Source organism: Protopterus annectens, chromosome 10.part0 (assembly GCF_019279795.1).
Source record: "Protopterus annectens isolate FY-2018-M chromosome 10.part0, PAN1.0, whole genome shotgun sequence".
NCBI classification, from domain to species: Eukaryota; Metazoa; Chordata; order Ceratodontiformes; family Protopteridae; genus Protopterus; species Protopterus annectens.
The window spans coordinates 558,144,576-558,159,341 of record NC_056744.1 but is presented as its reverse complement, the minus strand read 5'-3'; positions in this window follow the sequence as shown (position 1 = coordinate 558,159,341).

The window sequence follows — 14,766 nt, the reverse complement described above, 5'->3', positions numbered from 1 at the left end:
CCATTTTATGTTTTTATCAAGTAAATTCTGCACTTTTCCTTGACATCATATCTGCAGATAACACTTAATATTCTGTAATAGTTCTTTGTTATACAAATGTGTGCTAATGTAGAAACATTAACTACAGTTTTAAAGAAAATAAAGTACCATGTGTCATCATACAACATGATAAACTTTGAAACACCTGGATATAAAAATAGTATGAAAGGTGGAGTTTCTTGAGAAGGTGGCTTAGGGATAAATTAATAAGTAGGTGCATTTTCTTAAAGGTGATTTGAGTTTTTTTTATCTTTTATTGCCACATAGACGGGATGCATTACTGCTACAGCTGAACACATTTGGTAAAGTGCAAAAAGGAAGCAAACAGACAGTCCTCTAGTTGATGATGTTACATTTAAAGAATAATTTTTGAAGCTGAAGTTACAAGCCAAATCGGTCATTTTCCTGGCACCAGAACCCAAACATTCATTTCACCGAAATGATAGCATTTTCTTTAGGCTAAAAAACATTTGCCTTCCATTTCAAGCAATTCCTTCATAGGAATTCTTTCTACCTCACACAGTCATTTATGGCAAGCTCTTCCCTTGCAAGAGTTAATCTGAAAGAAATTAAAAATACTAGTTTTGCTGTTAGATTAAAATTTAGTGTTCTTACTTTTAATCAGAAAGTTTACTGATCTTTTCACATAACATCAATATGAACTTTTGTAAATGGGCATACATACTCACAGTTATACAAACATCATAACCCTTGACAAAATAGAAATGTGGAAAAAAATAAAATATAACAAAAATAATAAAACTTGGTCCAACAATTCTCTATTCTTTATAAATCTGTTCTCTAGTTTTCTTAATAAAAATAACCAAAGGGAAGAAAAAGGGGCAACAGTCTAAAGAGAAGATGAGTAACAGAACACTGGAAATATGGTGTTTCATTCTGATTTATGATAGACTAACACCTTTAAATATAGTGTCTTTTAATTCAGTATTGTAGCTCAATATGTGTGTACAGCTTTAAGAAGCTTTCTCTGAGCTTGCACAACTCTGAGCATGTGGCCCAGGCCGGTATGACCCTGACCTTGAGTAGCATCTTACCCTCACCAAGAATGATGCCACAATATGAAGACAAGATGATCAATTTCAACAATTGGCGTAATTATTGGTGTCATTCAAATGGGATCCAATGCCTGTCAGCCTGGGATGACATGCTCGACAAGCCATGATGCTTCGCTAGAGATGGCCTGCACCTGTCACCCCTGGGCTTTCGGATATTGGCAAAGGCTCTTGCTACCCCCATAGTGCCTTTTTTAGGCAAGGCTCAAAAGACAAACCCACCTCCATAGGTATCACAAGGGATAAGAAACTAAGAGTAATGCTACTCAACGCCAGAAGTCTAAACCTCAAGATGCATGCACTCAAAACTCTCCTTTGCATGGATCAGGCAAAAAAAAACTAAGACTCTCTGTATAGAAACCTGGTTCAGGCTCCCAGAACAGAAACCTGGTTCAGCACTACCAGGTTATACCTCATACCATGCTTTTCAGCCCCAAAACTTGGACCGACCCACAAAGGAGGGAGTATCAATATTCATCAAAGATGCCCACACCTCCAGGTTGGTGGCACAGCACGAAGCATCAGAGACTATCCATGTGCAACTAACAGTGGGTAAAACTGCCTTCCAGTTTATAGCCTGCTACAGACCACCCTCCCTAACCCAGGAACCCCACTCGGCCTTCATGAGAACACTGGAAAATATGAAGGTCTCTCCAAACACCATTATATTGGGTGACTTTAACTACCCAAACATAGACTGGGAGCATTACTCGAGCTCCAACACCCTAGCCCAAAGGTTCCTAGAATTTATAAACTCAAATGCTATGGAACAACTTGTTACCACTCCCACAAGAGGGGAAAACATACTGGACCTGATCATCACCAACATGGGGACTCTATGCTCCAGACCAAAAGTGTATCCCTCACTGGTAAGATCAGACCATAAACTAATCTCACTGGATGTTCACATCCCGACACCACACCCTGCCCAGAAAACCACAGTGGAAAACTTCTCTAAAGCAAATTTCACACTCCTCAAAACTGAGGTGGAATCCTTCAAAGCCCCTGGGCCTGTGGAAAATATGGCCCAGACCGCAGAATCCTTTATAAACACATTCTATGAACACCTTCAGGAATGCATGGATCATGCGATCCCAAATAAAACCAAGACCCAATCCACCAAAGGCAGACGTCCTGTCTGGTGGACCCCAGCCATAAACAAGCTATACAATAGAAGGAGGAAGCTACTAAATGATAGAGCAAAATTCCAAAAAGGGAAGGCATCTCTGATCAGTATTAGCAAAAAACTACGGGCACTCATAAAATCATCTAAGGCCAGCTTCGAGAGAAAAATTGCACAGGCCACTAAGGATAATCACAAGGCTTTCTTTAGTTATGTTAGGAACCTGGGTGGTAATTCCCAGATATGCTCAGAATTAGTCCAAAATGACAAAAACTACACCGAACCCACAGACATTGCCAACATCCTAGCTGACAGGTTCAGCGCAAACTTCTCCCCCCCGTCCCCACCAAAAGGGCAAATATCTATTCCAGTAGACTGCTGCCCCCCTGACATCTCGGATGCTCAGGTAAGAGCCGCCCTCTCCAAAGCAAAAAACACAGCATCAATGGGACCAGACGGTGTCCCGGGCTGCATCCTACATGAACTCCAAGAAGAGCTAAACCCAAACATAAAACTACTGTTCAATCTCAGCCTTACTACAGGATATGTACCCAAAAAGTGGCGTACAGCAACTGTGGTCCCTCTCCACAAAGGTGGTGCCTCAACAGATCCTGGAAACTATTGCCCCATAAGCATGACTAGCTTGGTCTGCAAAGCAATGGAAAGGATAATCATGGACCTCATAAATAAAGATATTGGGGACCTACAGACACTGGATCCTACCCAGTTTGGCATTGTTAAGGGCAGATCCTGCCTCTTAAACCTGGTTGATTTCTTTGAAACAGTCACCAAGGCCATTGACGAGGGGAAGGTGGTCCACACAGTCTACCTGGACCTCGCAAAAGCCTTCGATACAATACCCCACTCGGGCATTATAGATAAGCTCACCAGCTTAAATATAAACCCCTATGTCACTAGATGGGTTGCAAACTGGCTCAAGGACAGAGCCCACATGGTTAGAATTGCTGGAGCCATGTCAGACTCCAAACCAGTTACAAGTGGCATCCCACAAGGCTCAGTCCTGGGACCTCTCTTGTTCAGTATATATTTCTTGGCGGTACAGGCCAACACGGAAGGACTGTGGCTGACCAAGTTCGCAGATGACTGCAAACTGGGCACCATAATCGACTCTCCAGCCGACACAAGCATCCTCCAAAAGGGCCTCATAGAAACAGACAACTGGTGCCAGAGCCATGGCCTCAAGCTAAACGCCAAAAGTGTATAGTCATCCCCTTTGGCAAAACAAAGTGCCCACAAATTACCACATAGGTGGTAATCCATTAAGTACAGAAGAAGTAATTAGGGACCTGGGGACCCAAGTTGATAGCAATCTCTCATTTGACAACCACGTGGCCAAAGTGGTTAGAAAAACATTTTATATAGCCCACCTAATCATGAAGGGATTCACATCTAGATCAGGGAGGTCATCATGCCTCTTTACTCATCCCTCATCAGGCCCATAATTGAGTACAATGCCCCTTTTGGGATGTACCTTACCAGACACCTGCAGCAACTGGAAAGACCCCAAAAGTACCTCACCAAGAGGATCAAAGGGCTCAAACAGATGCCATATGCTGCCCGGTTAAAGAAACTCCAGCTCTACTCAGTGGCATACCGCCTGTTCAGAGGCGATCTGTGCCTGGCGTATAAAGCCATGTCCAACCCGAATTAATGGACATGCTGCACCTCAGAAAATCCAAATCCTATCGAGCTACACGCTCGAGAGACTTGAACCTCAGCACTGAAATAAATAGGACATCCTGGAGGGACAGATTCATAACCCAGAGGCTCCCTTCACTCTGGAATAAAATCCCAGTCCAGGTTAGGCAGAGTCCCTCATTGACTCTCTTCAAGAGGAATCTTGATGAGTGGATGGGAGATCATATGTTTACCCCGGGTATGACTTCTGTGTCACTGTTAGACAGAGGCACAGTATACTAACCTCAAAAAAAGGGCATAGCAAAATTAATTTAAAATGGGTGGCGAAAGCCAAACACATTCTGGCTAGGCTTATAAATGCCCTAGGGCAGATAGACTAGTATGAACCTATGAACCTATGAACCTATGAACCTATGTATGAAAGCATGTTTGTCTGTTTAGTCTGTCTGTTAATCAGTTTGTTTATATTTTGTAATGCTGCTATCCATCCGAATGTGTTTCTATGTAATAAAGGATATAAACAAACTACCCCGCCTGTTCATCATTTATACTAGAGAGGGAGGAGTGACATGGTGTCAGAAGTGGCATGTCTAATACAACAGGATGCTAGAATGGGATCCAGATTCCTCAGCTTCAAGACCGAGATGCATTCAGTTAAGACTGGAGGAATATAGAAGAGTGAATCATCCCTACTACACGTATAACCCACAAAGCAGTTCAATTTCAGGTATTGAAACTTGATCAAACGATTTCTTATTTACAAAATATGAAAAAAGGCATTCAGAATGCTCTAAACAAATTTCTAAGTAACAAAAATATTCCAAATTGCAATATATTAATAGAAATATTTGAAATAACTACAGAAAATGTTTGAAATAAAGTCTGGATCACATAAAATGAATAAAATAAGGAAAATTACCACATTTTCTTCACTAAGCACTATTTTTTCACATTTATCAAAAGTATTCAAGTTGTCTGAAGTGTATGAAGTGTTTGCATGTTTGTGCAATATTCCAATACAGTTATTTTTCAAAATACAACCATTTTAAAGCATATTTCAGAAAGTACAGTATTGTGAAGAGCTTATTGTGCATTTGAATGTTATTACAGGCACATATTGCAGCTTGTCTGTCTAAAAGTGCAAGGGCCATATTTTTCAATGTGTTTGGGCATACCTTGTTGGCATGGCTGAAGGGTTTCTTAGACCAGTAACCACTGGTGTTTACAATAATGTTGCAGAGAACTGGAGAGTGTTTGAGCAAGAGTACAATATTTTCATACAGGCTGCATTTGCTAATAAAGATGACCATACAAAAGCAATTATTCTGCTTAATTTAGCTGGTTCAGAAGCCACTGAATGGAGCATTCATTTGTGTATGCACCTGCTGTCTTTGCAGGAGAGGGGAAAATCATTATATAGCTGTACCAGCTGAGTCAAGGGAGGACCCTGAGTGCTTATAACATAAATTTAGAGAAATGTGTACTCTCCAAATGAATGTTACAAAGGAAAGGCACTTATTTTATACAAGGGATCAAAAGCTTGGTGAAACTTTCGCAGCATATATAACTGATTTGAGAAACAAGGATAAAACGTGAAGATTCAGTGATTTAAGGGAAGAGTTGATAAAAGACAAACTTGTGTGTGGTATTAAAGATGCTGTGAGAAATATTTTGCTTCATGACGGTGAGATTTGTCAGATATATGAGCTTAGAGAAAAACAAAGAAATATGCTAACAAATGAGAGATGCATGCTTCCAGTAACTTCTAAAGTCCATGTTAATAGTATGCAGTACATGGTTAAAATAAATAGCCCAAGCAAATGGCGGCAACTGTAAACCTTGCAACAGTCTCTGGGAAATCCCAGAGTTTTCTAGCAAATTCCAGAGTATGCACAGGCTCAGTGAAGCATAAGAGTGAATCAGCAAACTCAAAGCATGTATCACCACCCAGTTTTATAACCAACTTCCTTAATTGTGGAGAAAGTCATGAGCCTAAAAGGAAAGATGTTTAAATTTTGGTCAGCAATGCCTCAAATGCAATAAGTGGTATTGCTGGTATTTTGTAAATTAAAATGCACACATTCTTTTATTAAAATTGAACATTCCAAGAGACAAGTTGATCTTTTAGAAAGCTGTGATCCTACTTTTATGTTGCTGGTGTGTAAGTGCTTAATGAAACAGTGAATGCAGTAGATTTATGGGCAAGGAATGCCGTATTTTGACTGTTCAGATAAACGGAAAACCCATAGAGCTCAAAGTTGACAGAGGTTCAAAGTGCAATGTTATGTCTGCAGAAACATTTGCTAGAGTATGTGCTGGTGAGAAGCTTGATTTGGCAGTGTGCAAAGCTTGTTGCTTATGGTGGTGAAGAGATTCAAACCGAGGGCTCGCTAGTACATTCATATTACTCTGCTGGGAGATGCTATGACTTGTTATTTTATGTAGTCAAAAGGCACATCCAGTCATTATTAGGGTTCAGAGGCAGTTTGAAAATGGAACTGCTTTTATATAATACGGAAGTCTATCATGTTAGTTTGAAAGACCACTGTTCTAATTTCACCCAGTATATTTTATCTACCTATGCTGATCTTTTCGAAGACAAACTAGGCAAGCTTCCAGTTGTGTAATCCATAAAGTTAGACCCAGACATCAGCCCAGTTGTCAGGCCAGCCTGGAAATTTCCAGTTGCTATGCAGAATAGAGTCAAAGTCAAGCTAGATAAAATGGTACAACGAGGTGTAATTTATCCAGTTGATGATCCAACTGAATGGGTATCTTCCATGGTGGTTGTGAAGCTGCCAGCCCAGCTAGCTAGAGTTTTGTAAATAATTCTATGTCATTGCAAATATTAATATGATCCCTATACTTGTCCTACAAATGTACGTAAACTAAATGTTCTGTGCTGAGCTTCAAAAATGTAAACAGTGCACCCTGCTGGAGAAGAGCAGAAAAGTTTATGGACTATATGGCTATGCAAATGTACGTTTTCATGGTAGAAGTTAGAACATAAAGAGTTAACTTGCAAAACTCTAAGAAAAATTGACAATTAAAGAGTTTTATGACTGTGTTTTCCACAGCAAAGAGACAGAATGTCTGCAGCTAGAAATTATTTCTATTGTCTGGAAACAGATATAATGACAGGTTTCAAGGGTAAAAGTATTTAACTGGTTTTACAACTTTCAGTTCCAGGCAACTAATTAGGGATAAGTATTTTTGATACAGAGGTGTTAATTTTAAAGTTTCTGTATGTAACTGGTTTTACAACTTTCAGTTCCAGGCAACTAATTAGGGATAAGTATTTTTGATACAGAGGTGTTAATTTTAAAGTTTCTGTTAGCCTGGGAACTAAAGGCAGAAGTGACAAGAATGATGTAATCTGAGATAAACCAGCAGAAATGTTTGATAGTAATTCAAGAACTATCTCAGAGAGTGAGTCTGTGCATTTTGTATCTTGTCTTGGATCTGAAAACATCCGTTCAACACTTGTATATACCTGGCTGTGTAAGTAAGTTATTTAAAACATAGTTTCTCTTAGAGATAGATAGGAATATAGTAAGATCAGTCTACAAGTTTTCTGTATTCATATGAGACTGTCTTGCACTGTTGTTTTAAAGTATTTCCTGTGATTCTGAACTGTGTTGTCACTATGTTGAGCTGTTGAGTACTGCCTCATGCTTTTATTATTTATTATTAAATATATTTACACCTTTTAATTGTGGCTGGTTTGTTTAGAGATATTTAAGCTCTTAGCATACTTGCATATATATTTCGTGACTCTCTACAGGCTACTCTTGAATAGCCTTAAAAGTTTGGTCACACATCATTTGGATAATAGTAACATTGCACAGTAGAATTGGTCACCCTTTGGGAAGGGCCTTATAGTAGCTGATAAAGGGTGGTTGGTGGCAGCTGCTACTACATTATAGTCTGGGCAGAAGGGGGCATAGTTAGTGAAGCCATGCCAGCTTTCCCCAGGAGTGTTTCTGTGTTTGTATATAAATGAATCTCAGTGTATGTGTGTGTGTGTGTGTGTGTGTGTGTGTGTGTGTGTGTGTGTGTGTGTGTGTGTGTGTGTGTGTGTGTGTGTGTGTGTGTGTCAGCTACTTGTGCAGGGACACGAAACACTGGTTGGACAGAGAGGGTACTGGAGGATTTGGCTTTACCACTCGTCTGAGATCTTAACCCTATAGCTGTGCCAGTGTGGAGTATTACTGTGGATCTGGAGAGAGAGGGAAAAAACAGTCCCAGACTGACTGTGGTCTCTGTGTGCTCTTAAGGGAAACTGTACTTTACTGTGTGTGTACTTGTTATCCTCCAAATGTGCATGTCCCTCACTGGTGTTAGTGGTGAGGATTGAGGCTCCTTGATTACTGGGCTAGTGCAGGGGCGTCACAGTGGTAGCTCATAAGAAAAGCTCAGATTGTATCAGAAGATGTATTGATCCACGAGACTTAAACAAAGCACTGAAAAGGCCTCATCAAATGTGTACAGTTGAAGAAGTTGCAGCTCTGATGCCAAATACCACTGTTTTTTCTGTCTCAGATGCAAAGGGTTCATTTTGGCAAATTTTGCTTGACAAGAAATCCTCGTTGCTAATTATGTTCAGTACTCCTTTTGGCAGGTACAGACTTTTAAGAATGCCATTTGGGATAAATTCTGCCTGTGTAGTCTTTCAACTTGCAATGGAGTAAATTGTTCTGGGTAGCTCTGTCCTGTCATAGTAGATGAATTTCTAGTAAGAGGTAATGGTGAAGCTGAGCATGATAGAAACCTCAAGAAAGTTCTGGAAAGAACATGTTAAGTGAATCTTAAGCTGAATCCTCAGAAGTGCAAGTTCAGGTTATGAGAAGTTACTTTATGCTGGTTACTTGTTTACTAGTTCATGCTTATGACCAGACCTTTCCAAGCAAACAGCTATTCTTGTGATGCCAGTTCCAAAGAATGTTCAAGCCCTACAATGTTTTCTTGGCATGGTTAACTGTTTAGGCAAGTTCATTCCAGACTAATGTCAACTAGCAGCACCAATTAGAGAGCTGACACATAAAGATGTATCCTGGTCATGGTTGGAACAGCATGAAAGAGCATTTGATGTTCTAAAACAGAGAATTGCCAGTCCACCAAATCCCAGAAACTATGATGTTCACAAACCAGTTACTCTTTCCTGTGATGCTTCAAAATGTGGTCTTGGTGCAGTTATTCTTCAAGAGGGTCAACCTATTGCCTATGCATCCAGATCTCTAACCCAAACTGAAACGCAGTATACTCAGATAGAGAAAGAGCTTTTGGCAATTGTGTTTGCATGTTCAGCATTCCATGATTATATTTATGGTAGACCTATCCAGATAGAAACAGACCACCAACTTCTAGTTACTATTTTGAGAAAGCCTATGCATACAGCTCCAGCTAGATTGCAACGTATAATGTTGAGACTGCAGAAGTATAGTTTCAACCTTGTCTGCAAACAAGACAAACTTCTTCATCTTGCTGATACGTTATCCAGATCACCCAGAGATACCACTGAACAGCATGAAAATGAGAAACTTGATTTTGAAGTCATGGAAGTGAGACATTTTTCTTCCACATGGCTTGATGAGCTTAGAAATCACACAGCCTCATTTCCAGTCTTACAGAAGCTCCACCACTTTATCAGACATGGGTGGCCATCAAAGCAATCTAGTTTACCTCAAGAAGTGCACCCTTATTTTCTTTACAGAGATGAGATTTTGTCTGACAATGGTATTGTCATGAAAAGTCCAAAAGTAATTGTTCCAAAGTCCTTGCAACAAGCGTATATTACTATCTGGCATCATGGCCACCCAGGAACTGATTCTATTCAAAGGAGATTGAGAGAACTAGTATTTTGGCCTTCTATGTCACAAGACATTGAGAGAGTACTCTCATCTTGTTCTGTATGTAATAGTACAAAACCACATTAACAGAAGGAACCACTTCAGCTAAACCAGATTCCTGAACTACCTTGGTCAACAGCAGCTTCTGACATTTTTGAATGGAATGGTCAACATTACTTGGTGTTTGTAGACTCTTATTCTAATTGGTTGGAGATTGACCTACTTCCTAACTTAGCACCCAGTACTGTCATTACTAAAATGAAACACCATTTTGCAGTCCATGGTAGTCTGCACAAAGTTATTTCCAATAATGGCACACAGTTTTCTAAGCAGCCATTCAAAATATTCACCAAAGAGTGGGACTTTATCCATGTTACAAGTAGTCCTGAGTACCTGCAGTCAAATGGTTTGGCAGAACATGCAGTTCAAAGTGTGATACAGTTACTTGAGAAGTTGAAACAAGGCAAAAGTGATATTTTCCTGAATCTCTTGAATCTCAGAAATATTCCTTGTGATAAACATCTTGGTTCACCTGCCCAGAGACTTTTGTCGAGACAAACCAGAGCCACATTATCAATCAGTAGTAGTTTATTGGTTCCAAGTGCTAAGAATAACAGATCAGTGAAAGCCCATCTGTTAAAGAAATGCCTAGCCGAGAAGTCTTTTTATGATAAATCCAACAAAATGTTCAAGCCATTATGTGAAGAAGAGACATTGAGAATGCAAACATGCAAAGGTTATGATCAGATTGGAGTTGTGAAAAGTATTTGTCCAGAGCTGAGATCATACATTGTGGAATCACAAGTAGTAGAGTTTAGGTGGAATCTGAAACATTTGATGCTGGTGTCTGAGCCTGTACCACAGCACCTAACCTGTGAGAAAGACTCTTTATCTCACTTTGAGTTATCCAGAGTTCCAGTTCCAGTAGATATCCCTGTTCCTGAGATGAATCCCAAAATTTCTGATCCTAGTTGCTCACCGAAGAGTGTCCCTGTTGCTAAACCCAGTTCTGATTACTATATTACTAGATCAGGTCGCATTTCCAGACCATGTTACAGACACACAGCAACTTGGGCATGAACATTGTGTTTGTTTCTGATGTCTATATTATTGCATGTTTTATTCTAATATCATCTCATTGAGGGCAGTCTATTTAAGACAGAGAATGTAGATCAATATGTGTGTACAGCTTTAAAAAGCTTGCTAGGGGCTTGCACGAGTATATAAATACTGAGCACGTATGAGCCTGACTGCCATTTTGTAGTTAGCTGTTGAGATGTAAGGATGTATCTCTATGTAGTCTGTCTGTTAATCAATTTGTTTATATTTTGTAATACTGCTATTAATCCCTGGTATGTTTCTATGTAATAATGCATATAAATGAACTACCCCGCCTGTTAAAGGGAAGGAGCTCTGACTATGATCCAGGAGACTAGCTGCTCAGGTACTTAATGGTACAGGCAGGCAGGTAAGTTGGGTGTAATCATATTAGTGGGTGATATCCTGTGCTTAGGCAGCATGCCATTCATGAAACCACATGCTATCACCATGGTGGGAAGCAGGGCGACAGAATACATGCACCCTGATGGAGGGAAGAGGCAGAAGAGGTAGCCATGCCAGTTTACACAAGTGATGGATTGCCCAGCCTGCAGCATGCCCTTTGCGCACCCAGCCTCAATGACCAATACCTGGCCACATGCAGTGAAGCTGCATCTCATAGTGAAAAACCCTGTTAGCTGTGCACATAATCACTTGCATTATTAAGTTGCACACACAAGTCTAACCGATGACAAAAACCCTGTTAGCTGTGCACATAATCACTTGCATTATTAAGTTGCACCCACAAGTCTAACAGATGATAAAAACCCTGTTAGCTGTGCACATAACCACTTGCATTATTAAGTTGCACACACAAGTCTAACAGATGACAAAAACCCTGTTAGCTGTGCACATAATCACTTGCATTATTAAGTTGCACCCACAAGTCTAACAGATGACAAAAACCCTGTTAGCTGTGCACATAATCACTTGCATTATTAAGTTACACCCACAAGTCTAACAGATGACAGGAAGCCCAATGATCCACTGGAAGCAGTGAAAAAATACTTGAGATGCTTTTATTTATTTATTTTTTGAAGGGTTGCTGTATGAATTTGCACTTGAAAAGCTAGGCACTAGGTAGGGCAGGCTAATACTGCTACTTGCTCTAATAGCTTCATAGTCTCCGTGCTTTGTCATATGGGATCAAAATGTTGAGGGACAAGGGGCAGTTTCATGGGCCCAGTTCACAGCTAAGCATCAACTGCTGACCATTCCTTGACAATTTCTTCTGTGTTAATAGATGGCTGGAACCTAACCTAGGCAAAAGAAAACAGTACATTATAAAGCCCTTTTTAGTGGAGGTCCAGGGGAAAACCTGCAAACTTTGGCATTTTAAAACAATACAAATAACAGTGCAGAAATGCTACAATCAATATAAAGGAAAAATACATGCAATCAAAAAGAAAAATAATAACAATCACATATGCAGATAGATTATCCAAGTATATTTTGAAATACTAGGAACTAGCAAGTGAGGGATTCTGTGCCACATAAGCAAATATTGATTGAAGCGGTGGGGTGGGGATTGGAGGTCGTTTGAGTAGAGTAAGGAAAGATTATGTAGCAACAGAGGTATATGTATAGTTTGGAGTGTAAATTTACAAGAGGAAGGTGATATCTGTGAGCAGCGATTAAGTTGATGTTGAAGTGCAGAAGGAGTTAGAAGTAATGATGTTAATGTAGGAGTGTTAGGAAGGAGGTATTAGGTGTATGGGCAGATCCTGTTAGATGCTAAGTACATTTTTAGGTTAGTAAAGAAGCCATATTGCTTTGTATCATATCTGAGATGCAATGAGACAGAGTTTGCACCTTGGCAACTAAAATAAAACCTTAGCACGGATATAAATAGGACGTGCTGGAGGGGATATTATTATCACAGACTCGCTATGCTGTGGAATAAAATCCCGGTCCATGTGAGGCAGAGCACCTCGCTGGCTCTGTTCAAGAGAAATCTTGACCTGTGGATGGGAGATCGTAGGTTTATCCCGGGAATCATCTCTGTGTGTCACTGCTGGACAGAGGCACAACAAACTAATGGGCACAGTATTTTTTCATATAAGGGGTGGCGTAAGCCACAAAAATTTGGGCTAGGCTTATAAATGCCTTAGGGCAGATAACCTAGTATAAACCTATGAACCTATAAAATACAATATAGCTATTCACAGAGATGATTATTTGGTTTAGATACTTGTAGGATGTTTTGAGTTTCTGATCGAAGAGGTCTGTTTAGAGTGCATCTCATAACAATATTGGATAAATATAGACATATATTAGTTTTAAATAATATTTTGTGGGTAGATCTTATTTGGTAAAATGCCAGTAGATTTTGTGATTCTATAAAATTTATTCCACATGAGGCCTTCCATTGATGGTTTTTTTTTGGGTAGATTCCATTTGTTGTGTGTTTGTTGCATGTTTCTGTGTTGTTTTTCATGTTTAATCTCAAGACTGCCAAACTTTCAGAGCTAGAGTCGTAACTTGCAAACTTTCTCTTCTCTTCTCTTCTCTTCTCTTCTCTTCTCTTCTCTTCTCTTCTCTTCTCTTCTCTTCTCTTCTCTTCTCGTCTCTTCTCTTCTCGTCTCCTCTCTTCTCTTCTGGAGTTGCATCTCTCAGATCGACCATGATATTGTGAATATCACATCAGATACATTTCTCCATGCTGCTCTGTTCTTTAGAATTTAGTTCATGCAGACCTACATACATGCATACACACACAAATAGTAATGTGATGGGTCTGAAAAATGAGTAGTGAATTGTGTAGTGTGCAGTTTTGGAACACTCGTGAGCATACAACAGACAGTACTTTGTATTAGTTAGTTAACAGTTCCCTAATTTCCACTTAATGCTGTATCAAATTAAGTATCTTGGAGGGCTGGAATCAGGAAGTTAATTTCTCATCTGAGGAGCAGCAAAGATCAAGACAATGGAGATCCTAAAGGTGTGGAAAATGTCAGCTTAGCTGGGGCAAAAAGTGGATTTATATCTGGCAAAGTAACTCTAATACAGACCAAGACCTGAGGCCTGGTAGCATCCTGCAGCAATGGTCTTTTAAATACAGGCTTGTAGGTGGAATGCTATGAGAGTAGGATGTATCTCCTTTAACATTTATGACTTTCATATCTCATGAAGTGCAAGCATTTACCATCGTAACTGGAATTTTTAATGTTAGTAAACCAGAAAGTGCATAGATACAAGATTTAAAACATATTTTAAAACTCTAGCTTGAATGTGATAGCAACAGAAAGAAAATCTTAGTCATTTTGGCAGTAGGTAATTTTAAAATCATTTTGCTTGGTAACATAAGAGAATAAATACTAAAAAATTATCCCAAGAACTGTGATAAACTAGCAACTTTAGCAGAACACTTACCAGATATTAATGTGATGTTTAAGACTGTCTACTTCTAAACCGAAAACTGCAGTAGGGAATCTTTACCTTATGTGAAACTAAAAGCAAGAAGAACTGTGTAAATGTGTTTCAAATGCATTACAGGGATCATATTGTTGTGTACTGTTAATGTTGCAGAAAATACTAGAAATGTAAAATCTGAAATGCATGCCTTAAATGAAGTTATTGCTACGGAGTGTGACAAGACCCCAGCTTTAGTAATTGTACCTGCTTAATGTCAGTGTGTTAAAACTAATGATTCATGCAAATAATTCTGATTTCTAGTCATTTGAACTCTACATTGTCCTTTTTGATGGTTTGTTAATGATATTTTTGTCATAATCAGTTGTGTAAGAGTATTTCTTTTAAAATGGAATGTTCAATACACTTCTGATAACTGGCATGAATGCATTAGAAATTAAACTTATACACTCCTTAAAACTTGCAAACCACTTTAATTGAGAAAAGGCTAATAAAATCAGACTTAACTTAGATAAACATGTTTAAAATTTATTCAGATGTTATTGGTTCCCCA